This window comes from Callithrix jacchus, chromosome 3 (assembly GCF_049354715.1).
Source record: "Callithrix jacchus isolate 240 chromosome 3, calJac240_pri, whole genome shotgun sequence".
Taxonomy (NCBI): Eukaryota; Metazoa; Chordata; class Mammalia; order Primates; family Cebidae; genus Callithrix; species Callithrix jacchus.
Window position 1 is genome coordinate 54078055 of NC_133504.1, and position 27585 is coordinate 54105639.

The 27585-nt window shown below is 36.8% G+C and overlaps 1 protein-coding gene across 18 annotated transcripts in view; it reads left to right on the plus strand.

The window, feature by feature from the left end:
* INPP4B (inositol polyphosphate-4-phosphatase type II B) overlaps nt 1-27585 on the plus strand; it is a 988233-nt gene that overhangs the window by 212927 nt on the left and 747721 nt on the right. For 2 of the 18 annotated variants that reach the window (XM_035294478.3, XM_054252898.2), the window contains exon 2: nt 22962-23080. The exons of the other annotated variants lie outside the window; for them this stretch is intronic. The gene's annotated coding sequence lies outside the window, so the exon portion shown is untranslated. The remainder of the gene's footprint in view (nt 1-22961; nt 23081-27585) is intronic. 18 annotated transcript variants of the gene reach the window in all.

The following is a 27585-nucleotide window of genomic DNA, read 5'->3' on the forward strand; positions in this document are numbered from 1 at the left end:
TCTCCTGTCGATACCAACATAGTATTTCATGTCAGCACTCCCCAACCTTTTTAGTACCAGGGACCAGTTTCACGGAAGACAGTTTTTCCACGGACTGGGGAGGGTTGGAGAGGTGATGGCTTTAGGATAAAACTGTTCCACCTCAGATCAGCAGGCATTAGTTAAATTCTCATAAGGAGCATTCCACCTAGATCCCTCACATACACAGTTCACTGTCGTTCGCATTCCTATGAGAATCTATGCCACTGCTGATCTGACAGGAGGTGGAGCTCAGGTGGTGATGCTTGCTCACCCACCACTTGCCTCTGCTGTGCAGCCCAGTTCCTAACACTCCAAAAACTGGTACAGGTCCACCGCTTGGGGTTGGGGACCCCTGTATATGTCCTATATGGAAGGACATAGATATATTTGAAAAGACAAAGAACCACCATACCAATAGGCCAAAAAAGAAACATTATATGATCATAACAGTTGATGCTGAAAAAGCATTTGACAAAATCCGATACTCATTTATCATAAAAACTCTTACCAAACTCTGAATAGGAGTATTCTTAATGTATCATCTATAAAAAACTACAGTAAACATCATGCTTAATAATTGGAAATGAGATATTTCTTCCTAAATAACATATCTGATAAAGGACTTCTATCTAAAATATATTTTAAAAATGGAACATTCAAACAATCCAATATTTTTAAATGGACATAAGATCTAAATAGACATTCCACTAAAGAAAATATACAGCATGGTGGCTCATGCCTATAATCTCAGCAGTTTGAGAGTCCAAGGTGTGAGGATTATTTGAGCCCAGGGAGTTCAACATCAGCCTGGGCAACACTGTGAGACTCCATCTCCATTAAAAACGAAAGAAAGGGCCAAGTTGGATGGATCATGAGGTCAAGAGATCAAGACCATCCTGGTCAACAAGGTGAAACCCTGTCTCTACTAAAAATACAAAAATTAGCTGGTTATGGTGGTGCGCGCCTGTAGTCTCAGCTACTTGGGAGGCCAAGGCAGGAGAATTGCTTGAACCCAGGAGGCAGAGGTTGTGGTGAGCCAAGATCACGCCATTGCACTCCAGCCTGGGTAACAAAAGCAAAACTCCCTCTCAAAAAAAAAAAAGAAGAAGAAAAGAAAGGAAGGAAGGAAGAAGGAAGAAAAAAAAAAGAAAACATGCAGATGGTAAATAAGAATACTAAAGGATATTCAACACATCCACATGGATATAATAAATGATTTAATAAATAAATAAATGATGGACAAAGCCAAGTATCTGATGAAAATGAATTCTAAATATTATATGCTAATACTCTACCTTCATGAAGGTTAAGCATAACTATTTATTCTTTAACTGTGGGCTCTGTCTAATGACATTTGTTCAAAGAGTACAGTAAAGAAGAATGTGTGAGGAGAGTAACTTTACAGAGGAGAATCCTGACAACCGCTGTCTCACCAAGTGATCACGGTCACCATCAATAGTGATAAGTCATGTTCATACTGTGTTCCCTTGATAAGATGTGATGAAAATATCACTTTCCCTTCATAAGCCTAAAACCCCCATTTAATCATGAGAAAATCATCAGAAAAATTTCTGTTGAAAGACATTCTACAAAATACTTGACCAGTACTCTTCAAAAGTATTGAGGTCATAAAAAACAAGGAACCTGAGAAACTCTCACAGTCAAGAGGAGCCTAATGTAAGAACTAGATGAAATCTAGACATTAAAAACTAAGGAAATCTAAATAACATATGGACTTTAGTTAATTATATCAATATAGGTCCACTAATTGTGACAAATATACTATACTAATGTAAGATGTTAATAATAAGAGAAACTGCATATGCAAAGTATATGAGAACTCTACCCTATTATAGTAATTTTTCTGTAAGTCTAAAACAGTTTCAAAATAAGGAATTCATTTAAAAAGAGACAAATGTGACGTGTGGAAGACAAAATCAATGAATAAGTCTGGTAAACAGCTTGCAAATGGAACAGGTGATTTAAAAATGAAAGAGATAATATTGATGAAGTACTTATAATCAAATAAGTGTTTATGAAGTTGTTGTAGGTGAAGTACTTATAATTGCTGCCTTAAATATTTTAGATGGTATGTAAGGGGATCAGGCTCACTTTAGTTTCCAGTGGCAGAAAAAGAACAAATTGATCAAAGTTCCATGGGAGTAGATTTCAACTTAGATTTAAATAATAATTTTATGATTATTAAGCTGTCCAAATATAACTCACCTGCCTTGGAGAGGAGTGCAGCACTACCTTTTAATGATTTTCAGACAGAGGCTAAAGAAATGTCATAGTGAGGAACAGTTAAACAAGAATGAGCCCGAAGGTGTCTTCATTTCAGATGCTGTGATTACTGATGTGTTGTTAGCCAACACCTCCAAATTGCACTGGTTCAGGTGGCTCCGGGCAGGCCTCAGAAACAAGTTATTTACTTATGACATCCAGATGGCAAGTTTTTCTCTGATCATCTTGGAATTACACTCTCTGGATATAAAAAGAGAAATAACTGTTGAGCACTGTGAGGAATGGATTAAAGAAAAGCCTCTGAGATTTTATTTATGTACATGTACTCTTCTTTTCTCTTAAAAAGAAAACTAACAGAAAGTTAAAGGCAACAAAATGAAGACATAAAACAAAACCCCACCGTGGTTTTAATATTGGATGTTTTCATCTCGGTTTTCAATACTATCTGGTAAAATGATGCTTGAGGCCAACTCCAGTGAATAGGAATAACTTTTGGAGAACAGCGCTGTTATCCATGGGAACAGAGGGCTCCCACTCTCCAAAAATCCAGATCAATTTTATTCTCTTCTGGGGAAACAGCAACAGCAGAAATTTTAGTCAACACCCTTCTGATAATACCGGAGAAATAGCGTTTTCTTGCTTGTGTGTTCCCATGCCTGTGCATTTCTTCTTCACACATCTCTACTTTGTGACTCATGCTTTAAAAAATCACAGAACCTCAGGAATACAGAAATGAATATGAAATTATCATGTCTTCTATCACGTCTGCTCTCTAAGAAGTGTATTGCATTGAAGCTCAAGCTGCTTTAAAATTTTAGCTCTTCCAAAAAAAATAATTGAGCTCGTAGACAGTAAATCTCACATCAAGAAACATCCTAGTGCACCCACTGCATAGAGAGCAATGTGTGTGCATGTGTGTATATATGTGTAGCTCATGTGAATTTTAATAATGAATGGTATATTCCATTAGAAAGTTCTGCCACTTTAGAATATAAGTCCATGGTAAGTAGAAAATCTGTCATTTATAGGCTCTGTATTTGTTGGCAATGGTTTGCATACAATGTCAATGTCAATAAGGTAATTTTTTCAGTATGATACCAGTCTTTGGAGTTTATGTCAGCTCTTGTGCCACACTAGAGTTCTAACTTCTTTGCTTATGTTAATTATTAATATTAACTCATCTTTTTCTTATCTCTAGTCTAGGAGGATGCTTTCCTTTTTACTCTCCAGCATCAGTTTCTAAGAGAATCCATTGCCTAAGCCCTTAAGATTTAGACCCTAATAACAATTGTTAGGATTGTGTCTTTATCTTTTTAAATTAAAAAAATTTTTTTTTTTTTTTAGGCAGAGTTTCAATCTGTCACCCAGGCTGGAGTGCAGTGGTGTAATCTGGGCTCACTGCATCCTCTGACTCCTGGGTTCAAGCAATTCTCATGCCTCAGCTTCTTGAGTAGCTGGCGTTACAGGTGTGCACCACCACACCCAGCTAATATTTTGTATTTTTAGTAGAGACAGGGTTTTGCTGTGTTGCCCAGGCTAGTCTCAAACTCCTGAGCTCAGGCAATTTGCTCGCCATGGCCTCCCAAAGTGCTAGGATTATAGGCGTGGGCCACTGCACCCAGCCAGATTGTGTCTTTAAAGCATCACTTTTCATAGGATCAATTTGCCTTCATCCAACACTCACACTCCTTTGGACAGCCACTTTCATTATTTGTGCACACGTCAATCTCCTTATGTAGACTTCAGGCTTCTTTCCTATTGGGTCTGTGTTGGGTTTATTTGTTTATTCCTTCTTGAGCCATGATGGTGTTTTGCATTTGCTTTTGCACCTTCCTGCTACTGCCCACACTGGACTTCAGCTCCGTCCCTTTTCATCCACCTACTGATATCTATGCATTATTTATGGGTGTTCTGAAATGTGATAGTCTGTGAGAAACAGATTGTTCAGTTGGAATTAATCACAACTTCAACTCCACTTTGCTTCATTCTCTTTCACAGCTATTTCCTTCTGCTGTGTATTTTACTTATTGATCACTCACTTCCACCCCGGAGACACATGCCTCCACACACTCTGCTGTCAGCTCCTTAAGGCCAGGCATCCTGGTTGTCCCAGCACAGCAATAGTACCTGCTTCACACATTGCAGATACCTCATAAATGCGAATTAAATGAATGACACATTTCAGGACTTTATTAAGATCGTCTCAAAACCATCTATTCCCTGATGACTCACAGACTTTTATCTCCAGCCTGGAGCTCCCTTTACCTGTCTTGTATTCACATATCCATTGCCTTGTACTCACATATCCATTATCTTGTACTCACATATCCATTGCCTTGTACTCACATATCCATTGCCTTGTACTCACATATCCATTATCTTGTACTCACATATCCATTGCCTTGTACTCACATATCCATTATCTTGTACTCACATATCCATTATCTTGTACTCACATATCCATTGCCTTGTACTCACATATCCATTATCTTGTACTCACATATCCAAGTATCTGCTTAATTCCTTGGCTTTCTAAATAGAATCACAAACTTAACATGACCAGAAACTCTTGATTTTTTTTTCTCTTCTTTATCTCAAGTAAAAGTCAGTACCATTTACAGCACTGCAGTACCGCTCAGACCAAATCTGAGCATAAACTGTGATTTCTCCTTTCCACACTGTATTCATGAATAAGTCCTGTCTATTCATTACCAAAATATATCCAATTCTTACATATTTTTATCATCTCCTTTTCCACAGCCTTGGTCCAAGCCACCATCATTTCTTACCTGGAATAGTACCACCATATCCTTTCCTGAACTATATTTAGAGCCCCCTAACTGGTCTATCTGCCTTCATTATTACTCCCCTAAAATTGGTTCTCCATACATTTGCCAGAGAAACTCCTCTAGTTGTACATCAGATCACAGCATTTTCATTTTAAAACTTATCCAGTGACTTTTACTTAGAGTTAAATGTAATTTTTTAACCGTATTATCCAGTGACCCACTTAATCTGACCCCTGAGTAACTTCCGGCTTTTCTCGCTCCTCTTTGTTCTACCCACTTTCTGTCCCTCAAACATGACAAGGTAATTTTTTCTTGCATAGGAATTTCGTCCTTGTACTTTGAGCTTGAAATGCTTTCCTTGCAGACCTTCTCCTTCAAGTTCAGAACCCTTCCCTGCCCACCTTGGCTAATGAGCACCCTGTGATTTCAAATTCTTTGTAGCCCACACTGAGTGCAGGACTCATTTGCTACCCGCACTTTCCAACTAGAATGAGGGATCTACAACTGCACTTGCCTTAATATGTAGTTGTTGACTAACTGCTAGACTAATGCCATCTCGGTGGCAATATGCCTTGCTGTCTAGGTGGCTGGATCCTTTTCCTGTGCTGAGTACTGTGCCTTGTCTCGTAGCTCTCTGTGCACATCACAGCCTCTTCTTATGCTTGACTGTGAGCCCCTTGGAAGTGGATACCACCCTTGTATCACCACTGCCTCTCAGAGAACTTGGCACAGATGGGTACATGTGTTTTCTTTTTAATTCTGTAATCACTCTTTCCTCTCTCGTTCTTTTTCTAATGGAATTGCTTGTTAGTTATAGGAAACTTAAATTCTTATTAGAGCCTTTTAAAACTGAGATTGGGGAATTGATGAGGCCTGTAATTGATAAAAGAAACCCTGACCTAAGGTACTTGCCTAATGAAAGAATGTAGTAGGAGGGCAGTGGGAATAGTTTCACTTAATAGAGGAGATGAAGATTTGATGCTTCTTGTGCCAGCTTATTAGGCAGGAAAACCAACGCTATCAATTCACTGAAAAAAATGATCTGTCAGAAAGTTCATCTTCTTTATAAGCTGAGAGATTGGCTTAGGTCTCTTCACAAATTGCAGCCCCTTTATTAATATTAACATGATTAAATATTTATCTTTATTATAAAACTTTAGATAATATAAGTTAGTGTTATAAATGGAACACTGATATTAGACCTAGGTTGCTGGCTTTGCTACCAACCAAGGGAATATATCAGGTTCTCTGGCAAAACTCTTGTGATCAAGAAGTGATCTGATTTTTAAACCAACCAACCAGCTAAGCAAACAACTGTCATCAGCATTCTGCAAGGATAACTCAGTCAGTTTTTAATGTAATTTTTTTCACACCACACATTGTACCAGGATTTGAAGGCTGAGTTCAAAGAGCTAAAATAATGAAGTTGCTCTTCAACGACTTCCCACTTTCTATGAACATCTCTTTCACTTGAAGAAAAACAGATTTGTCAATGAGTATTAATACCCCAATGTATGCATCCAAAGGTATCTGCACTTTTGTTTTTATGTTTTTATTTTTTTGAGACAGGGTCTCACTCTGTTGCCCAGGCTGGAGCACAGTGGCAGGATCTCAGCTCACTGCCACCTCTGTCTTCCTGGCTCAGGTAATCCTCCCACCTCAGCCTCCTGAGTAGCTGAGATTACAGGCACACACCACCACACTTGGCTAATTTTTGTATTTTAGTAGAGATGGGATTTCACCATGTTGGCTAAACTGGTCTTGAACTCTTGACCTCAGGTGATCTGCCTACCTCTGCCTCCCAAAATGTTGGGATTACAGGCGTGAGCCTCCGCATCTGGCCCATATTTGCACTTTTAAAATAAAAATTCCCAAAAAGAACAATCACTTAAGAGTAATAAATCATCCATAGGGGAATTTCAGACCTAATGTTAATTCACATCATATCAGGAAACACCCATATGCCATGGTCCTAATGTCTACTCTAATGACGATGTAGTAAATTAGTGGAGTTAAAAAATGGTTGCATGTAGCGTGGTTATAGTTTACTGTAATATCACAGGTGTACTTATTCAGGTCTGGTTTCACTTTGGGACCCAGAAGAATCCTGCAAAATGCCTGGCAGAGCATCATGGGGACCTCTCTGTGCCTTTCTCACCTCCCTTTGGCTGAGTTCACCATGGACACGAATAGAGCAAGCTGCAGAGAGCATGCACTAGGTAGATCCTTCAAAGCCAACTGATCCAAAATGAGCTCATTATTTTCTTCCCTTCCTTAAGATGCATGTCCCTTATTTATTTCCTGTTTGGTTGACAGCATTGTTAAAGAAGCAGTTGCTTAAGACAGAAACCTGGGGACATCTCAGAAACATGATTCTTCCTTAATTTCCATGTATATCTAGTCACCAAAACTTACAAATTTAACCTCTCCTCTTCAGTACCACTTTTCCAGATTAGTTTAGACTTTCACAACATTTACCTTGGGCTATTGTAATAGCATACCATCTGATCCTTTCTGTATCCAGTATAGTTTCCCAAAAATCTATCCTTCATGCTTCTAGCAAGCTCCAAAAAACAAATCCTTTCCTTCTCCCCTGTTGCCTATAGAATTAATCCCACACTAAGGCAATGTAGCTCTTTATCCTTTATGACCACATCTTGACATCTTCATGGTATGCTTTATTTTCTGACAGTCAGCCATGGAATTCAATGTCTTGACTTTTTTGAGCCCCTGGCTGTTCTCTAAAAGTGCCATGTTCTTTCTTGCCTCTGTGACTTGCTTCTGTATATGTTGTTCTCAGTACTTGAAATGCACATCTCTTGCTACCTGCCAGCTTTGTTCTAACCACTTGCCATGAATCACTTTATTAAATCCCTACAACAATGCTCTGAGGTAGATAATGCAGCCAGTGCCTTCACTGCCTTGTGTCATTGTGACTTAACTCTGATTTCAGTCATCTCTATGACCATTCCTGAGGCCACTCCTATGTGTCTGGTAAGATTCTGTTCAGACAGCACACCCTCTGGGAAATCCTTCTGACTGCTGTGATCTCTGAGCAGAGTGTGTTGCTACCTACTTTGTGTAGCTATTACACCCAATGTATACATTTATCTTGATGCCTACTGCTTTGACTGACAAAATGCTTCTTTGTTGCCTGTAGTAGACTGTGAAGAGACTGAGAGTGGAGTCTTTATTATTTATTTATTTATTCACTTAATTTATTGTTATTATTTGTGTGTCACATGGTATGGTACTTAGTGTCTGCTAGATACTCAGTAGATGTTAAAAAGCAGAATCACAGCCAACACAATTGATCGATCCCTTGCTATATGCCAGGATTGTTCTAGCCACTTTACATGAATTACTCTATTAAGTTTCTACAACAATGCTTTTGAAGTAGACAACACAGCCAATGCTTCCAGTGCTCTGCGTCACTGTGACTTAACTCAGATTTCATCCATCACTATGGCAGAGGTTTTGTGTGAGCTCAGAGTTATGCTGAGTGTCTCATCCCATGCACAAGTATCAGTCTGTCTCCTGTTCAGGCCTTCTCCAAAGTGCAGGAAGTCATTAGATCTGTTTATGTCATGGCACAAAAGTGAAGTGGATTTAACATTCTCAGGGCAACCTTCAACCACAGATGCATAAGAGCTGGTGGGTAAATTCTCTAGCTTCCCAGCCTTTGAGTGGACAATTTTAGGAGGCATTCTGAACACTCTCAGAAGTCTCAGCTGAGTCAAACTGCCTCTGCTTACAGAAGAAACTTCTATAATTTACTTCTATTATAGTTCTGTCTCACTTTTGTCATTCATAACTCCTTCCAGAGGGATCTCCCAATCGAAATTCTTGTATCCAAGATCTTCTCAGGTTCTATTTTGGAGAAAACCACCTAAAGATAAGTACTACTATTATCCCCAATGTATTAGAAACGGAGGCACAGAGAGGCTAAGCTAAGTAACTTGCTAAGACTTTACACCTGGAAAGTGAAAGAGACTAGATTTGAACTCAGATAGTCTGGCTGAAGAGCCAGTCCATTCCTGACTTTCACTCCATCCATACTCAATAAAGGTTATAACACATGTAGCGGTCTCAAACTGTCCAATATTACTTACCTACCCTTATCATGTTTAACACTTGTCTTGGCTAGAAGATTGTTTTCATATCCCTTTCCCAGGTTTAGAAGCAAGAGTATACTGCTTCTTTTGATTTTCTCCCCCTTGCAAATGATTTCCCACTTAAGTTCCAAAGTGTATTTTTTTTTCTAGAAGAAGAACGGTATGAAAGAGTGACAGAGCAAACATCAAAGTATTGTACCTTCCCGTTTGCAAAAGCTCCATTTTTTAAAATTTCACATTGGAGGCCTTTGAATAGAGGCAGTGTGAAAAGCAAAATGAGCATTTAGATTATCATCGAGGAAACTAGTGTCATCTGAATTGCTAACCTAGTTTCATCACCTTGGGTGGCTTTATTCCCCAATCTGGGTCTCAATTTTTCTGTTGTGTAAGATAAAGAGTGAGTTAAAGTGGCTGCTCTTAATTGTTTTAAGAGTCATTACGAATCTTCTGAACTCTGTGTATATCATCATCTCTTATTTCTTCTCTAACTCTAAATACACATGCATATGTATCTGTATTCTTCCTTGTGTAATTTCAGGGACTGGTGTCATCTGTGGACCCTCTGGGGTTAAAAACCCATGGATATAATCTCTAAATCTTTTTCCATCTCCAGCCTTCTATAGTCTTAGGTAAGGAAACACACACTGATTTCAATTTCCTTAAGATTTTTTTTGTGAGAAAATACTTCATGATTGGGCATAATGGCTCATGCCTGTAATTCAAGCATTTTGGGAGGCAGAAGCAGGAGAAGCACCTGAGGTCAGGGGTTCAAGACCAGCCTGGGAAACATGGTGAAACCCTGTATCTACTGAAAATACAAAAATTAGCTGGATGTGGGGGTGCACGGCTATCATCCCAGGTACTCTGGAGGCCAAGGCAGGAGAATAGTTTGAGGTTGCAGTGAGCCATGATCATGCCATCATTGCATTCCAGTCTGGGTGACAGAATGAATGAGACGTTGTCTCAAAAAAAAAAAAAAAAAAGGCCTTATGCTTTCTGCTATCAGACTAACCATAAAGAATTAATTAATGAGTCCAGGTAATTTTAAAATAAACATTAGTGAAAAGAAACAAACATTTATATCTTGCATCTTATTCTGTTGTTATTCCGTGTTTGAATATTTTGCCATGACAGTGGATATGTAAATGATTGACTGATGGGCATACCCTACAAATAATGTTTGTTGTGCAATATAAATAGAATTTAAAGTAATGAGAACATGATGGAAAGGTATTCTGATATTTCTATTTATGCTTCCATTGTCTGTGATTAAGATGTTTATGCAAATGTTTCACTGCTCTGGACTTTTCTATAAGTTATATTGATTCAATATCTCTATTTTCTTTAGAGAGAAAAATCTCATTAAGTGAGAATCTAATGGGCTGGAAAAATTCAACAGACCAACCTCAGATGAAGTAATATATTTATTGAAAAAAAATAGCACCTTGTTAGCTGGAAAATAATGATACGTTGACTTACATTGTCCTGTATTTGATAACAAACAGAAGCTTTTGGCTGAATTTCTTGTACAAGTTTTATGAGGTGGAATTCTAGCTTATAAGAGGTGGTGATAAAAAAAATAATGCAGGATTTTAGTCCGTGTTACATAAATAAATGAGAGATGTTGGCATACTATGCTGTTAACTGGTTTAACTGATCTTCCCTTAGAAGTGACAGAAGTAATGAAGTTAAAATAAAAATCTCTACAGTTTTCTGGATTTTTCCAAAGTCAATTCTGTTTTGTAAATTTTATCTTCAAAAAATTTTCTCTCAGATGATTGATTGGAGGAGAGCAGGGAAATACATCTATTTCCAATCACAAGGACCACCTTCCACCAGTCTATTGATTTTCCATTTCAATCCTTCCTCTAAATGCAGTCAAAGTGGTTGGCCCAGTCTGATTTTCTGTGCTGTATTTGTAGAGTCTTTTGGTGCAGTCCACCACTCAGTGTGCTTTACGACTCATGATACATTCAGGTGGTCACAACTCTTGTGTTCTTTTATTTTGCAGAATTACAAATCCAACCCCTTCAGTGCCACCTCCACCCACATGCACCTTGTAGACCTCATTTCCCTCACCTGTGCTTCTGGACCTATGCTTAACCTTTTAAAAGCTTCAATATCTTCATATCCTTGCTAATCTCTAATTTGGGGTCATTCCATTATCAGCTTTTTTCACTGTCAGGTTACTGAGCTTTGCTGCAGAACGCCACGACATGTTTTAGACAGAGGTCTGTGCAGCATCATGTTCTCTCACCTCTGCTGTATCCTCACTGTGGCTTAATCTCCTATTTCTCTTACTGACTCTCTAGGATATGCACCAAATCTTTTTTGCTTTTTTCAAACACCTGATTGCACCATCCCCAGAGTAGATTATTTACTGTTAAGAGCATAAATCTCACATGTCCCTAGCCTTAATGAGTTTCATAGTTCCTTTTGTCCAAGCGAGCTTCTTAGCCTCATATTTAAGGGCCTCCATGCTCTGGCCCTAAACTCCATGTTCCAGCGTGTGTATCTGAGGGTCTCCAGCCTGTTAATTGCCTCTTGTTTTCAGGGTAGATTGTGATTAACATTAATGTCAGAAGGTGGGAGAGTAGGGTAGAGGATGGGAACTAATGCTGGGTGTTGCATAATAAAGAAATCCTCAGAGATTTAGGACATTGTCCTCTCTCAGAAACATCTCTGGAGGAATAATGGCTGCTCTGAATTCCGGTATGTTCCTAGGAAAACAGCTGGTTTCTCTTTGTTCTTGTCAAAACAAGATAGTTATGTTCACAGGGTGGGATCTCAGTATCATTAGAGCTCCAACTAAGTTTTTTTTTTTTTATTTGACAGTAACTATAACATCAACAACTTCTTTGATGTCAGCCCAGTGTGGTGCTGTGCCAGCTATTTTCTGACAGTTGTCTTGAATTTTTTATATTGTATAAAGCAAGAAATGACCTTTGAGAATTTAAGTATCTGTTTGATGTATGTGTTCATTCATATACTTTTCCAGCTACCATTTTAAAAGTCAAGAAATGAACCTAAGAGTTTAGTGAGAAAAGAGATTCTATTGTTTTTGGTTTGCTTGTGAGTTTTTACTTACAAAGTACAGATTAAATGCAGTTTGTATTTCAGATGTAAATTATATATTTTTATTGCATGTGCATGTGTAATTTTGTCTGACACATTGAAAAGGGGAATAAAAAATATCTTGAGGATGTAATAAAACTTTTTGGAGGAAAGAAAAATTTACACTCTCATAAATTAAGTAATAAAATTAGCATTCTGTCATATCTTTTTGAACTTGAAATAAAACATCTTAAAATGAATAAGCTCAAAGAATTTTAAAGAACAGATTGAGCTTTTAGGCAGCATCAATGAATATGTTGAATATGTTGAATCATTAATTTTCTACAGAATTTTTTTTCTCTTTCAATTTTACGAGAGCTTAGATAATTCCATGTCTTAACTATTGACATTGCTTCTTTGCTGATTTAAAATTTTTTTTTTTCACAAAGAAAAATTTGTAATCCTATCTTTAGAAAATTTCCTAGCCACAGAGATGTATGGCATAAAAATTGAACCATAGTTAAGACTGGTTCAGGCATCACTTTTACTCTGGTAGTATACACAGCTAGCGCCCTGATTGGAGATTATTAGTTCCCTAATTCCTTCGGATATTACTTATTTGTTCTTTAGAAAACCAAAAAGTACAAGTTGAATATATTTATGGCTTCCTAGTTTTTCCTTAAGATCTGATATTATATTATATTATATTATATTGTGATTCTCAAGCTCAGTTTCCCTTCTCAATCATGGATTAATTTTTCTAGTGAAACTATTTTATCCTGTTTATTAGGACAATATGTTAGTTCTTCATGATGTTGTTCTGTTGTTTGTTTCTTGGTTTTACATGTTGTTATTTAGTGTTAAACCTAATAAAGGGGAAAATTAATATCTATCAAAGTATTATTTCTCTTAAATTTGCCATTTTAATTTCATCAGTAAAATGTGTTAATTACTTTTACAAAATTATGAAAGACTTCTGTTAGTGTTAACAAATTAACATATTTGGAGAATGACTTAGAATAAATTTAAATATAAGCTTTTAAGCAATTTTCACAATATTATTTAAGGTTGAAATAAGATAATGTAGTTGCAAGTGTGTAGAAATTGATGTATAGAGAAATTAAAAGACTTCTCCAAGATGACAATTTTAGTCCATTCTTGCAGACTAAATACAGAATACCTTATAGTGTATTATTTGTAAACAAAATAAATTTCTTTCTATTTTTTTTTGAGGCAGAGTTTCACTCTTGTTGCCCAGTCTGGAGTGCAATGGCTTGATCTCAGCTCACTGCAACCTCTGCCTCCCAGGTTCAAGCCATTCTCTTGCCTCAGCCTCCCAAGTAGCTGGGATTACAGGCATGTGCCACCATGCCCAGCTAATTTTTTATATTTTCAGTAGAGACGGGGTTTCTTAGTCTCGAACTCCCGACCTCAGGTGATCTACCCACCTCAGCCTCCCAAAGTGCTGGGATTACAGGATTGAGCCACCCTGCCCAGCCAATAAATTTATTTCTCATAGTTCTGAGAAGTCCAGGCTCAAGGCAGCAGTAGATTCAGTGAGGACTGCTCTCTGCTTCCAAGACGGCATCCTGTTGCTGTATCCTCACATGATGAAAGGAAGGTGGGAAAGCAAAAAGAATGGACAGCTCCCTCACACCTCTTTTATAAAATCATTATCCCATTTGTGAAGGCTCTATTCTCATGATGTAATCACTTCCTAAATGCCCTACCTCTTAATGGTATCACATTGGCAATCAAGTTTCAACATTTAGACCATAGCAGTGACACAGCTAGCTGCTAAGATTTCATTCTTGTTCTGATATTTTTTCTTCCTGCTCACACATCCTCTTCAAATATATGGCACACACACCACACCACATATAGAATGCTTTCTACTGCAGTGATGATGGAAGATGGCATACTTGTTCTCTTTGTCTGTTAGAAAGTTCTACTGCAGTGGGTTAGAGCCATACTAACCAGGTAGAGAAATTCATGGACAAATTTGGTCTGGCCAGCTGAAAAGCAGTTCTTTTAGGATTTCTTTACTGCTCAGCAATGTGCCATAATGAGCTTTATGCAGAGGCAGTGTCACTCAAGACAGCTATTTTTACTCTTGAATAAACTCACCTCACAGGATTATGGTGACTCCCATAATTACACTGAAAATTTTCATCACTAAGATGATCTGTCTTCCCAAAGTTTTTCTTCTGAACTTAGGCAAACTGTGCATATGTATTTGTGTGTGTGTTTGGTTTAGGGGTACAGTTAGATGAGTGAGGTGGGTGTGGTGATGGCTTTCTATTTCTCCACTTTAGTATTCACCAGTGTTTTCATGAGCCCTGAAGGTTCTAAGATGCTTACAGAATTTGAGGGGGTTGCAGAGTGAGAACCAGGGCACCTAACACCGACATGCAGAGTGTGTAGAGTGCATCAAAATGAACCAGTGAGAAAAAGTATGGTGAGGCATGTGCGTTTGACATAACATCACAACTCTCTCTGCCTGAGAAGATTAAGGGCATTCAACCCCAAGCCATGGCCTCAAGTTATGCAACACATTTTTCTTTTACATCCAATTATGTCAGGATTTCATATTGACTCTAGAAGATCAGAAATGATCATTTTTGGCTAGCAAGCAGAATCTGGCTAGCTCCTGTATCCACACAACTGGCCCTGCTATAGTTTGAGAGGTTTTGGGAATGGTTTATGCTTCACCCTTGGCTAGAATTATGTTATCTTGTCTTAAGTGTCTAAGTATGACTGATTTGTATTTGAATGTATAAGAAGTCTGAGCTGCCCCAGTGTTCCCTTTTAACAGAGAATGTCAAATGCAATTTACTTAATGTAATACCTAACAAAAAGGGCTGGTGCAATTTTTCTATTTCTATCAACATGTAGAAATAGAAACAAATATCATAAGTGCTTGGTCAACTTGACAATGACTTTCAATTGAATTTTTCTATTATAGGATGGGCTTTAAAAATTTCTTACAACAATTATTACAATGGAATCCACTGTGAACACTTTTTATAAAATTCAAAATTAGTAGAAAAATATGATCCAATTATTTGACAAATATTGGTGTGAATACTAAAATGAATACATTTCTCAATCTTGGCTACATACCTATGTATGTTTTTGTGTAAAAGGCTTTCATGGTACCAATTTAAAATAAATTATATGATATTACACATTTTCCCTATGGGGAAATCAATATGGGGACATCAATATGGAAATGGGGAGATTCTCAAATGGGGAGATCAATATGGAAAAATGTCAGAACCCATGCACAAAATTTCAACACATTTTCCAACTTGCAGAATGACTGAGGATTCCAGTTAGCGTGATCAAGAGACAAAGTGGAGAAGGCTGCAGAACACAATTGCAAATGTTCAAGAAATGAAAATGACTCATTTTTATGGCAATGTATTTATATAAGCAAAATAATTAGGTTTGTATTGTTTTCTTGGGAAGATACTGGATGCTATGTCCTGGGCCAGAGTAGCTTCTGTGTGATTATATGTTCATGTTGCAAGATCTGGGGAGAATACAAATAAATAAGAAATAACAGAACACTGTGATGTGTACGACATTAGTGAGTGAGACCAGAGTGCTAGGTTTAGTGTTCATTTTGGGGAATACCTAACCCAGCTTTGGAAAGAATGTTCAGGAAAGAATTCTTGAAGGTAATAACCTATCATCTGAAACTTAAAGAATGAGTACAGTTTAGGCAAAAGAGAAGAGTTGAGAGTAGAGGGAAATAATTGCCAATGATATTCCTGGATATGGTAACACCATTGCTAGGCCAAAGGCAGAAGAGAAAGCATGGTTTGTTCAGGGAACACTTTTCTTCATAAAAAGTCTGATTTTCAGGGATTTTAATATAAGAATAGGTAGAATTATTAAAATGATCAGATTCACTTTTTTTAAAAAAAATTAGCTATTCTTAAGAGACATTACTTTCTTAGTTTTTTTGAGTCAGTAGTTGAAAGCATTTTCAGCGTAACTGATTGCTCTGGCTATTGTGGCTCTTCAGTATAATTGATTTCCTCTGGAACTGGTTGTGTAGGCTTTTATGTGTGTTGCCACTAACTTCAAGAATACTGCTGGTCATTTATGTAAATTGTCCATTCAAATAAAACAATAATCTTTTATAATAATTTATATTCTTTTGCTGTTTTCTACCAAGATCTGTAATTTTACTTTCCTCTCTGTATCTCTTTTGTTAGTTAAAAAGATATTTCATTTGTCTTCCCCATGTGTGACATGGCAGAGAAGCTGTTAAAATGATTTATTGCTGTTCTTAAATATGAAGGCATAAGAATAGCATTTTCCAGATTTTTTTATTCAGAAAACGTGTTCTCAACTCCATGATACTATCTACTTAATTAGAAATGTAGGTTTCTGGATATTTGTGAACTTTGGCAGTTGTATATTTAGCCACTGCACTGACAGATCTTGGTTTGAGGTACTTGAGCTTGGCTTTAATTATCTGAGGTAAAATATCATTAAAAATATGCCAACAAATAGCCTTTCTGGTTTTTTTCCCCCCCTCAGAGAAGAAAATCAGAGGACTTATTTTAAATTTTTTTTTTTAAGTTTAGGAAAAAGCTCCCCTTTTTTCCTGCCCCTTGGAGAGATGAATCAGTAATTCACATGCTCTTTTTTGTTTCTTATTATTTAAGTATGCACCATAATTGCTTCATGGGGCAATTTAATTTTTTTTTTAAAAAAAAATCTCTATATAAGCTCTGGAGTAAGTTCTATTTGAGAGCCAAATTACCTTTGTGATCTTGGACAAATTGCTTAACTTCTTTGTGGCATAATATGTTTTCTCTATTCATTTATTTAATCAAAATGTATTGATTGTTTACTACGTGCCTGGTGTTATATTCAACTTTTGGGAGGGACTTAGGAGTGAATTTTAGAATACAGTGGAAGAAATGAGACACATATAAAAACTGTCATTAGGCAAGGCATACAAACACATGTAATATGTGCAAAGCAGAACATTTTAAGCACTACAAGAGAGTTAACATAAAGTTCAGTGAATCTTCTCATAATAGATAATTCATTTTGAGTTGATGTCCTCAAATATTTGAGGAGGAAGGATTTGGACTCGTTCATTAATAGAGTTTGGATTAAGGAAGATGTACAGAGAAGACAAAATGGTGTTGGAATCTGAAGGAACCACTTTAATGTAAGCCTTGTTGCCAGGAAACTTGGAACTTGGAAGGAAACTTAGGTTGAAAATTAAAATTGGTGACACATCATTGATCTTGAATACAAAACAGGGGTTTGGTGTTTATTTTGTAGAACTTCTCTGAGATTTCATTAAGGGTTTGGCTTTGGCAAGACAGGGTTCAAGTGCTTTTTCTTCTACATACTAGTTAAATGCTTTAAATAAATCAAACCAACTCTTGAGAAACTTGCTTTCCTCCTCTATAAAATAATAGCAGCCATCTGATCTTTCTGGGTTTCCGTAAGAAAAGCACGCATAAAGAGAGAGTCACATAGTAGTTGTTCACTTAGTATTAGTAATTAACTGTTATCTATACAATGAAAAGCTTGTAAAAAGTGCATTTCTTTCTTTCTTTTTTTTTTTTTTTCTTGAGACTGAGTCTTGCTCTGCTGCCCAGGCTAAAGTGCAGTGGTGTGACCTTGGCTCACTGCAACCTCTGCCATCCAAGTTCATGTGATTCTCATGCCTCAGCCTCCCGATTAGCTAGAACTACAGGTGCGCACCACGACACCTGGCTAATTTTTGTATTTTTAGCTGAGACAGGGTTTCACCATGTTAGCCAGGATGGTCTTGAACTACTGACTTCAGGTGATCCTCCTGTCTCGGCCTCCCAAAGTACTGGGATTAGAGGTGTAAGCCACTGTGCCAGGTCTTAACAAGTGAATTTCAAGGTTGCTTTCTTTGTCATGTTTCTGTGATCTCTATGTGATATATTTGCTCAGAATATCATAGAATTGCTGAGTCCAAAGGGATGTTAGAAGTTTTCTATTCCAATCCCTGTTGAGGGCAAGTGTTCCCATTACAACTGTTCTGATTTTATTCTATACCATCATGGGCCTCTGAGGGAACTTACAATTATGAAAGCATTCACTCTTTTCCAAAAACAGTCCTTTTTATTACTGAATATGTAATGGCTTGAAAAGTTTTCTATCTATTGATCTGAGATTCTGTTGCCTTGTAACATCCGTACATTAATTTCCTAATCCTTTTATTTCAGAGATAAATGACAGTACATGTTAGGTTTCTCTACATGGTAAACCTTAAATTTTCAACGTAAATGTATGACTTCCTTTCATGGGTTCCTCCTAAGTCCTTTCACTGATAGACCAAATATCCTTGGTCATTCATCGACTCATCATGTGCGATGATTGCAAGGTTCTTCATTTTTATGGTTGGCTTCCTTTTGTTGCAGTTTTATTTTTAAATAGCTTTTTTTAAAAAAAACTATTATTCCAGGCATGTGGCTCATGCCTGTAATCCCAGCACTTTGGGATGCAGAGGTGGGTGGATCACCTGAGGTCAGGAGTTCGAGACCAGCCTGACCAATATAGTGAAACCCCATCTCTACTAAAAATACAAAATTAGCCAGGCATGGTGGCATGTGCCTATAATCCCAACTACTTGGGAGGCTAAGACAGGAGAATTGCTTGAACCCGGGAGGAGATGGAGGTTGCAGTGACCGAAGATGCTGCCATTGCACTCCAGCCTGGGCAATAAGAGTGAAACTGTCTCAAAACAAACAAACAAAAAACAAAAACACAAAACTATTATTCCAGAACTAAACAGCATCCCACTGATGAGATCTATTCACAGCTAAGTACAACAAATCTTGCTTAATCTAGAATCTAGACCAGTGTCACTGCCCGTTGCTTACTGAGTTTTACAAAATGCAGAAAGCCAAGTCCAATCCAAAATATTCTGATTCACTAGGTCTGAATTTGGGCCCAGATATCAGTATTTTAAAAAAGCACCACAGAAACAACAGGAAGGTTTATTCATTGCTGGTGAAAATATAAAACAGTGAAAATGCTTTGGGAGACAGGGAGTTTGCTACAAAGCTAAATATACTCTTACCCTAAGATCCAGTACTCATGCTCTTTGCTATATACCCAAACATTGAAAACTTACGTTCTCATAAAAACCTGCACATGGACGTTTATAGATTTATTCATAATTGCCCAAATTTGGAAGCAACCAAGATGCCTTTCAGCAGGTGAGTGAATAAATAAACGGTGGTAAATCCAGACAATGGAAAATTATTCAGTGCTAAGAAGAAATGAGCTATCAAGTTAGAAAAAGACACAGAGGGAGCTTAAATAAATATTACTAAGGGAAAGAAGCCAACATGAAAAGGTTATATGCTGTATGATTCCAACTATATGACATTCTAGAAAAGGAAAAACTCTGGAGACAGTAAAAAGATTAGTGGTTGCCAAGAGTTTCAGGAAGAAGGGATAAATAGGCAGAGCATGGAGGATTTTTAGGGCAGTAAAGCTATTCTGTACAATATTGCAATGGTGGGTATATGTCATCACACATATGTCAAAACCCATAGAATGTACATCAAAAATGGACCCACAGTAAGTTATGGACTTTGAGTGATAATGATGCGTCATTATAGACATCTATTGTAAAATCATATACCACTTTGATGCAACTGGATAGTGAAGGAGTTGGGTAACAGATAATGTTAGGGTTGTGTGTTTTAGTGGAAGGGGATATACGACAACTCTGTGTACTTTCCACTCAATTTTGCTGTGGATATGAAACTACTCTAGAAAGTAAAATTTACTAATTAAAAGCTCTATGTATAATTTTGATGTCTATCTGGGGCTGGAAGCCATAAATTTAGACACTATCCTAAATTGATGAAGGTAACACAGCATACTGTTTATTGCAGCCATATAACACTATTCATTACGTACCAGATTTGGAAACAGCTAAAACCAGTAGGGCTCCTTTTTAGATCTTTCCAAAACGTGTACACTACATTTTCTAGGACATAAATCTATGACCTTGCATTTGTTCTTATTACATCTCATCCTAGCCATTTCCAGCCATTATTCTATACTCCTGCTGTTGTTTTCAATTTCATCAATTTCATGTGTCTAATTCAGATAATCCTGAAAATTTACTCATTCCAGATAGGCATTCCAGAATGATAAATTTAACAAAAGCTATGAATTTGGGTCTGTTCTTTATTTATCATACTGTTTTCTGATGATTATAATGTGTTGTCCTTACTCATTTATATTTGACATATCTATTAGTATGCCTAATTCTTTGACCCACCTTTCCTTTCTAAGTTATAATGATCCATGCCCACAGAGTTTGGAGCTGATAGAGAATGAGCTTGGAATGCTGCAGAGTAAGGGAAGGAACATCCAGTTTAATCAGTAAAGTTAGGCACTTTACAGCTCTTGTCAAGGATCTTATAAGATGATACTGCTGTAGCTTAGTTGGGATGATTTTGGCTGCAAGTATTAGGATCTCAACTTAGAGTGTCTTAAATAATAAGAGGATTAATTGTCTCACCTAGCAAGAACCCTAGAGGTAAGGCAATTTCAATTTTGTTAACTCTGCAGTTTTCTAATGCCATGAAAATCTTACTTTATTCATCTTTCTACTCTGCCATCCTCAGCAGTTCCTTTCAGACTAACTTCTTTCATGGCCCCAAAATGGCTGCTACGGTTTCATAGCATGTAGACATGACAACATTGAGGAACAAAAAGAGCTCTTTTCTTCTCCATTTAGAATCTTCTCATCGGACTTTCTCTCCTGTCTCATTGACTTACCTGCACTATATCATATATCCCAGAATAAAGTAATCCTGCACTATATCATATATCCCAGAAGAAAGTGTCTGGGGCTGGGACCAGATCTAGAGATGAGGCCATTGGAGGATTTGATACCCAGTAAAAATTGGGGTTTAATGAACCAGACCTAAACAAAATTGAGATTCTGTGAGAAATAATAAAGATGTTTATGGGGAATAATTTCTGGGTGAGAAACTACCAGCGTTTGTTATACTACCAAAGCTCCAAAACATTTTCTATTTTTAAAGAGTATGTATTGTAATTATGCTACTAAAAATGCTCTCCAAATACTTGAGATTCTAGCTTTTTGCTGAAGACCTAGCAAATATTTTATAGGGCAAAGTTAACAGGATAAACTATTATGCTGATCACATGTTCAAATTTTATTTCTTTTGAGAGCAAATTAATTAAAGCCCACTTAAAAAAATAGTTTGCGCATGGCTCCAGAATATTTTATATCTGTGATTGTTGGCTTCATATAAAGTATTCTACCCTTGCTCAGAAGGGATGACCTTCAGCTCTCAGAAGTAAGAGCTCCTTTATTTTTTTCTTCAGTATGTTTTTCAATAACTCTTTTTAAAAGAAGTCTGAATTATAGCTTTGTGATGGGAAGTAATGGAAAAATAGGACTAATTGAGACTGCTGACAGAGGAAAGCATCTGGGAAACGAAATATTTTCAATGAGCTGGTTAGTTAGGCACAAATTAAAAGTTTGTTTGAAACAGTTCATACAAAGTCAAGGCAATATTATTTTTAATTGACCCTAGTGAAATCTAGAGTCTGGAAACGGAGATACTGACATAGACATAGAATATAGTCTGAGGAATTCATGCAGTATGAATCACTCAGTGCCCTTCAGAAAGAAAATCAGTAAATGAAAGTGAGTACCTATCACTTACTTTCAATGCTAACTTAAAGAAAACATTAACAGACTTGTGAGAATAGAATAGAAATGTGCGCCACCTATAGAAGAAAATGCAATCAGTCATCAGAATGAGAGTTTCCATTTATTGTGATTGAAGTACGTGTGCAGGATTCACCCACGTTGTTTCGTTAAATCCTTACAACCCTTTGAGACAGGTGCAATATGAGGCAGGTATAAATCACTAGAAATTAAGTAATTATAAATTGTAATGTGCCATACAAATGTAAGATATTTTTAGTCCATGTTTTTCTGCACACATGTCAGTCTAAGGCTGTGCCTGCTACTCCTCTCAATTCTAATGTGATACACAAAAAGCCCATGGATCAGAGTTTAGCAACATGAGAATCACTAAGCAATTTTATCTGATGCCTACTCTGAATACCTCATCATATTTAACACATTCACTAAAGCAGGAACGAGTTTCCAATCAAATTCGCTAGCCAAAAACCACAATTCGAGACTGAATCCTTTCATGTTACAGATATGCATGTATTTTAAGGTTGGCAAATAGTAGAAGAAACCCCACACCCTGAGATAATAACTTTGACGTTGTTTTAAATTTTTTGATTTGGGAAAGAATACATCTTGCTAAGTAACATGGACCTGCATTTAAAATGCTACTCCAAAAATTTTTAAAGACTGGATATGGCATAACTGTGAACAAAGGATACAACATGATAGTGAATATTGGCGTAGGCAGGGAGGAGATACAGAATAAAAGAGAAAGCAGGTATATACCACAACATGCATTAGTTTTGTTCACATACAGACACACAATCTGGGTTCCAAGCAATTCCTTTTGTTGCTTGTCATTACTTGGGGTCACCATTGCTTCAGCCCAGATAAAGAAGCTCATTAGTAAAAGATGTCCTAGAGAACAACATGACTCATTTCATTTACTTGAGAAATTTAATGCCAGGGAATTATTATAAGCATAAAGGGAAATTCTGAATGAAACATTCACACTCATCATTCCAGATCAGCAAGTTCGGAAACAAGCACAATTGGCATCTATGGTGTTATATACGACCTTACTTGAAAACGCACCGTTGTTATTCTGATTTTTCAATTGCTGAAGGTGGAAATCAGTCATGAAGGTAATGTCTTCTAGGTTTTTCTTAAAAATTATTAAGACCTGGATTGGGCGTTTATGAAAAAAGGAAGGAAATGACAGGAAGTAGAAAGAGAATTATACTTGGGATTTCGGGAAAGTGGTAATTGCTATCTTCACAGTTTTTAAATAAAATTACATGTAATAAGTATACTAGTTTTTGTAGTAATTTGCACAAAAAATAATATGATATCATTCTTAATATTTTCTTTAAGTCTTACTAATATAAAGCTCATCATTTTTGTACATAGGAGGGAAAACAATTTATTTAAAATGTTTTATTTCCTCGTTGAGAAGCATATTCTATTATAGATGAGGTTTCAATAGTGAAATTCATCCTTAAAATAAATCTGTGAAAGGTTTCAGGTTATCTCTATTTGAAAAGACACATATTCCCAAGTGTCCCTAGATCACAATAAGTCTTAAATCTGGTCAAGAACAAATGGAGACAGAGGAGAATCAATATGCACATTTGTTTTGAGAGATTCTCCTGGGCTCACCTGGTCTTCCTCATACCAGCTGTATTGCTGGTGTCAAAATGACAATCAGTAGATCAACAGCAAATGAATTTCGGCAGGTGTAAGAGTATAAGTATTCCAACAATATGAAGCTAGTTACCAAGTAATGTTGGATATGTTTAAATATTTTGTGATAATGAGAACGAGAAAGACATACTACATCATCATTGACCGCTCCTCCATGTATATTTAGAAGTTTAACCTTGAAAAAAGTAAGCATTTGAAATAAAATTGACACTTTATTAGAGCAAGACATAACCAACTGGTATAAGTCCAAATCAGGTTGGTGTAAGTACGGTCTTCTAAAACTATGGTGTTGAGTATGTTTTAACCATTGCATCTCAGTAAAATGCTTATTCTTACTAAAAAGTTCCGATTCTGTCAGAATAAAGGCTTTATCACATATCTTGAGGCTTAGAGCTCTCCTCTGCACAGAGCTGTTTCCGCCTAGGCAGGGTGTGCAAGAAATTATTTATATTCTTCTGAAGCAGATCTATAGATCCTCACTCAGTGCCTGGCTCAAAGAGATACTTAGGAAGCGCTTCCTGGGTTGCTAAATTCTAGTGACTCTCTATTAATACATGCTGTTCTTTCCTTTGTTAATAGAAAAAAAGGAAAATTTGCTTTTCTTCAAAGTCATCTTAGGATGTATAGGAAAATATGGATAATAAAGAAGACACATCTGGTCCTCCTTTGTTGGGGAATTTATAGGAGGTAGACTCTCAGCTGTCAGGCAGCTGGTAACTGATAGTGTAAAATACGATGTTATGTGAAGAATTACAGAGGATCTATAAGATTCCTGTACAACTCTTGCTGCCTGACAGCTGCATTCTGTAACTCTTCCAAGGACAAAAGAAGGACTCATTAAGTCCAGAATTTCCCCAGCTGGTTGCTTATAATCAAACAGTAAAACTGAGAAAGGACAAAGCTTCCCTCTTCTCCTCCAGCAACCAGCAGGGTGTTCACTTCTGACACATGAAAGACACATAGTTCCAAGCCTTAGGGACAGAAGCTTGGGCAGAAATTCAGGATGCGATTCTCAAGTCTAGATAAGTTAGAGCTCGAAAAGATCTGTAGATTGGGAAACTGAAGACGCTGTGTGGCATTTCATGCTGATCTTTAGGAGAGGATTGCCAGGACAACTTCCTCCTGGATCAGAATTTTATTTCCTAGACCCACTGTGAGGCACCTTTGGCCTCCTAAATCTCTGCTCTCCACAGGGAACAACTTAATTTTCTTTTTAGCTGCATGTGATGTGATTCACTGATCTTCACCTTATGTGGCTGGCTTCCATCCTACGGCTCTAAAAAAAAGTCTACTTCCTGAAGTAGGTCTTAGAGGAAACTTCAACTTAGATGTCTCTAGGCTCATAGAGTTTGTGTTTTAGCTTTATATATTACAAGGCAGGCCCCTAGTTAAAAATAAAATAGAATTATATGTTCCAAAAGTGTTAAGCTGTTTAAAATTTAAACTTTTTTTTTAAGTGGTTGTATACAAGATATGATATGCTTTGGGGAAGATGAAATAAATTTCAGAAATACTTGGAAAAATACTAAAGTAGAGACATGGAAAGCAGAAAATATGCAGAGTGAAGCAGCATCTAGACTGGCAATGAGACAACTCAAATTTCAAACTAATTGTCTCTTTTGGACAGTGCATCAGGCCTTGGGGACAGTTTTGTAAGAGGTTGTCTCTTCCATGTGTCTGAGTGATACTGTGTAATGATTGAAAAAATTAAAGGGTCAAATGTGGAATAAGTGATAGAAACATGTGTCATCACATCACTGTTCTCTGATGACTGGTATGTTCCAGCTGACTTCAAGAGAGTTCTCTTTTTCATCCCAGCTCCAGATACTCCAGGCAGAAGCTATCTGCTTAGAAGACAACCTTACTAACTAGAGCAGGGCATATTAAGAGAATTACAGAATCATGTGTCTTGGAGAGGCCATTAAAAAATGTGAATTTAGAAAGCAGAGTGTTACTGCTTCTTGAAGAGTTTCAGGGATTTATAGTACATAGATTTTTCGAGTAAAAGAGAGTGGAAAGAAGGTATGTGTTAGAGGATGCTTTTTTACTCTTGGGGAAAACAGATCTTGTTTGCCTCTTTAAACCCAGTTTGTATTGCACAGTCCTCCACCGGTGTATCGCAGAAATACGCTAATCAGAATCTTCCTCAACACTCCCTCTCTATACCTGGGCTCAGTTGTCACCATCAGGCTTGTTTGTTTTTTTTTTGTTTGTTTGTTTTTTTAACACAGTTATCTTCATTACTTTGGCTTCTTATGAAAACAAAGAAACAAAACTTTCTATTTGCCTGTTAATTCATTTATACTATTCTCAGAGCTCACTTTTAACATTTGAGGAATGCAACTACCTTCATATATTTCTAATCTGGAGCTTTCACTGACCCCTTTTTGTCGTATTTCTTCTCAGTATTTTTCAACATCATGCTGTTTTTACAGCTGTTCTCAAAGTTTGATATTTAGCTACAGTGTCCTCATGTCATTCTACAGTATTTGTATTTAGTTCTTTTGCATACTACATTAATTCCTAACTCTTCTACTTTTTGAGCTTTTCCTTATTTTCTCATCTGATGTTTTACATTTAGTCTCCCTGTTTTTAGGTTTTCCCACTTGTTTCACCCAGTATTGGCCATAACCCTTCCCTCCTCAGAAATTGTTTAAATAATGTTTAAATTCGATAACTTGGCATCAAAGTCTGCTCATTATCTGACCTAAGAGTTTCTCAGCATTCACTTCCAATCCGATCAGACCTATCTGCTGCACAGCCCTTGTAATTGCACCCCTCAATCTTTCCTTTGTGTTTATGTGGCTCCAGCACCACGTGCTCTTTCTCAGACCTCTTCCCATTACATCCAGGTGATCTAAAGCCCACCCAAGCTTTGGTCCCAGCTTATGTGCCACCTTCTTAGTGAAACCTCCTTTATATATCTACATACGTATCATGACAAACTGTGAATGAGAGTCGGTAATGGCCATAATTGCTAGGTTTAGTGAAAGAGACATTCTTCCTGACACACATTGCATCCACTTGGTAAATGATAGATTCTTTAATGATTCCCCTTTCATTGGGCAGTTGGGTTATTTTTTCTACTTTCAGTTTTAATGGTGCTGTACACATAATTATGCCTGTGAAGTCATTTCTTTTCTGTATTTTTCAGTCTCTGTTTCATTAGTTCATCTGCTTTGCGATTTATCTGGAGAAATGTGGCCTTTGATCACTTACACATTCCCTAAATATTTTGTAGGATCATTTTTTCCACATATGCATTGATATTCTGTACATCACAGTTTTATCTTTATTATATTACATTTTAGTATGCAATTTTAAAATGTACTTAATTAATCTATCTTGTGTCTAATAATTGTGCTTCATCTCTTTAATAGTCAAAGATTTCATCTCATTTTCAGATGGGATGAAAAATTCTGTTTTTATATTAAAATTGGTTTTAATTATTTGATGCTTTTGAAATGCATAGCCATGAGAGGGTGAATTATGGGTTTATATAGTTTTTTCTACACTGACATCCTTAGCAGTAGTAATGATTTTTTCATCCAGTGTTGTGTTGCTCTGATTTAGGATTCATTAAAGTTATATAATTGTTTGATTTATTTTCTTGACTATTGTATTAATTTATTTTGCTGCATTGAATACTTATGGTTTCAGTAATTTTCACTTTCTAATATAGGTTAACATCACATACAATAAGTGTGTCATGGTTTTAATATTATTCTTACATAATTTGATCTGGCTTATTATTCCAAATGAATTGTATCAGCACTGTGTAATACTGTTGTTCTTGTAATCGTATTACTTTTTATTTTATATAGCAAGGTGGACACAACTTTAGAATTATGCACTGTTATATTTTAAGGTGATGTAGATCTTTTATCATTGAGTGGATACCTCTTTATCCACCGTACTACTTTTAAAGTGGATTTTTAAAATGATG